Here is a 3,244-nt window from a genome sequence, read left to right as displayed (position 1 = left end):
AGCACAGGGCATAGACTGTACACCGGTGTATACGGGATGTGGGCACATTCTCCTCGTACCACGCACAGGGCATACGCTGTACACCGGTGTTTACGGGATGTGGGCACATTCTCCTCGTACCACGCACAGGGAATACGCTGTACACCGGTGTATACGGGATGTGGGCACATTCTCCATGTACCAAGCACAGGGCATAGACTGTACACCGGTGTATACGGGATGTGGGCACATTCTCCTGGTACCGAGCACAGGGTATAGACTGTACACCGGTGTATACGGGATGTGGGCACATTCTCCTCCTACCAAGCACAGGGTATAGACTGTACACCGGTGTATACGGGATGTGGGCACATTCTCCTGGTACCAAGCACAGGGCATAGACTGTACACCGGTGTATACGGGATGTGGGCACATTCTCCTGGTACCGAGCACAGGGTATAGACTGTACACCGGTGTATACGGGATGTGGGCACATTCTCCCGGTACCGAGCACAGGGTATAGACTGTACACCGGTGTATACGGGATGTGGGCGCATTCTCCTGGTACCAAGCACAGGGCATACGCTGTACACCGGTGTATACGGGATGTGGGCGCATTCTCCTGGTACCAAGCACAGGGTATAGACTGTACACCGGTGTATACGGGATGTGGGCACATTCTCCTGGTACCAAGCACAGGGCATAGACTGTACACCGGTGTATATGGGATGTGGGCACATTCTCCTGGTACCAAGCACAGGGTATAGACTGTACACCGGTGTATACGGGATGTGGGCACATTCTCCTGGTACCAAGCACAGGGCATACGCTGTACACCGGTGTATACGGGATGTGGGCGCATTCTCCTGGTACCAAGCACAGGGCATACGCTGTACACCGGTGTATACGGGATGTGGGCGCATTCTCCTGGTACCAAGCACAGGGCATACGCTGTACACCGGTGTATACGGGATGTGGGCACATTCTCCTGGTACCGAGCACAGGGTATAGACTGTACACCGGTGTATACAGGATGTGGGCACATTCTCCTGGTACCAAGCACAGGGCATACGCTGTACACCGGTGTATACGGGATGTGGGCGCATTCTCCTGGTACCAAGCACAGGGTATAGACTGTACACCGGTGTATACGGGATGTGGGCACATTCTCCTGGTACCAAGCACAGGGCATAGACTGTACACCGGTGTATATGGGATGTGGGCACATTCTCCTGGTACCAAGCACAGGGTATAGACTGTACACCGGTGTATACGGGATGTGGGCACATTCTCCTGGTACCAAGCACAGGGCATACGCTGTACACCGGTGTATACGGGATGTGGGCGCATTCTCCTGGTACCAAGCACAGGGCATACGCTGTACACCGGTGTATACGGGATGTGGGCGCATTCTCCTGGTACCAAGCACAGGGCATACGCTGTACACCGGTGTATACGGGATGTGGGCACATTCTCCTGGTACCGAGCACAGGGTATAGACTGTACACCGGTGTATACAGGATGTGGGCACATTCTCCTGGTACCAAGCACAGGGCATACGCTGTACACCGGTGTATACGGGATGTGGGCGCATTCTCCTGGTACCAAGCACAGGGTATAGACTGTACACCGGTGTATACGGGATGTGGGCACATTCTCCTGGTACCAAGCACAGGGCATAGACTGTACACCGGTGTATATGGGATGTGGGCACATTCTCCTGGTACCAAGCACAGGGTATAGACTGTACACCGGTGTATACGGGATGTGGGCACATTCTCCTGGTACCAAGCACAGGGCATACGCTGTACACCGGTGTATATGGGATGTGGGCGCATTCTCCTGGTACCAAGCACAGGGCATACGCTGTACACCGGTGTATACGGGATGTGGGCGCATTCTCCTGGTACCAAGCACAGGGCATACGCTGTACACCGGTGTATACGGGATGTGGGCGCATTCTCCTGGTACCAAGCACAGGGCATACGCTGTACACCGGTGTATACGGGATGTGGGCACATTCTCCTGGTACCGAGCACAGGGTATAGACTGTACACCGGTGTATACGGGATGTGGGCACATTCTCCTGGTACCAAGCACAGGGCATACGCTGTACACCGGTGTATACGGGATGTGGGCGCATTCTCCTGGTACCAAGCACAGGGTATAGACTGTACACCGGTGTATACGGGATGTGGGCACATTCTCCTGGTACCAAGCACAGGGCATAGACTGTACACCGGTGTATAAGGGATGTGGGCACATTCTCCTGGTACCAAGCACAGGGTATAGACTGTACACCGGTGTATACAGGATGTGGGCACATTCTCCTGGTACCAAGCACAGGGCATACGCTGTACACCGGTGTATACGGGATGTGGGCGCATTCTCCTGGTACCAAGCACAGGGCATACGCTGTACACCGGTGTATACGGGATGTGGGCGCATTCTCCTGGTACCAAGCACAGGGCATACGCTGTACACCGGTGTATACGGGATGTGGGCGCATTCTCCTGGTACCAAGCACAGGGCATACGCTGTACACCGGTGTATACGGGATGTGGGCGCATTCTCCTGGTACCAAGCACAGGGCATACGCTGTACACCGGTGTATACGGGATGTGGGCGCATTCTCCTGGTACCAAGCACAGGGCATACGCTGTACACCGGTGTATACGGGATGTGGGCGCATTCTCCTGGTACCAAGCACAGGGTATAGACTGTACACCGGTGTATACGGGATGTGGGCGCATTCTCCTGGTACCTAGCACAGGGCATACGCTGTACACCGGTGTATACGGGATGTGGGCGCATTCTCCTGGTACCTAGCACAGGGCATACGCTGTACACCGGTGTATACGGGATGTGGGCGCATTCTCCTGGTACCTAGCACAGGGCATACGCTGTACACCGGTGTATACGGGATGTGGGCTCCGTCCTGTCTTCTCTCCATATAGTCCACCTGCATATTTTGGCGCAGTACCTCATACTGTTCAGCCTTTCTTTCATTCCTTCTCTTCACCCTTTGCCGCCCGTCCAGCGCTTATATACAGGCGTAAGAAAACTATAACAATGAAAACTACCCATTTGTTAACCTAAAGAGGAGCCAGGGAGCAGTGAGGCCAGCGCAGCTATCGCATTGTGTGAACAGGGGGTTAGTAGCCAGGCTGCGGCTTCTCTCCTCGGGAGCCCGTGTGTGTGACGGCGGGAGGAGGCCCGGGATGGAGGGGAGTGGACTCTCTGGGAGGAAGAGGAGTCGCCGGCC

This window comes from Ranitomeya imitator, chromosome 1 (genome assembly GCF_032444005.1).
Source record: "Ranitomeya imitator isolate aRanImi1 chromosome 1, aRanImi1.pri, whole genome shotgun sequence".
Taxonomy (NCBI): Eukaryota; Metazoa; Chordata; class Amphibia; order Anura; family Dendrobatidae; genus Ranitomeya; species Ranitomeya imitator.
This window is presented reverse-complemented; position numbering follows the sequence as displayed.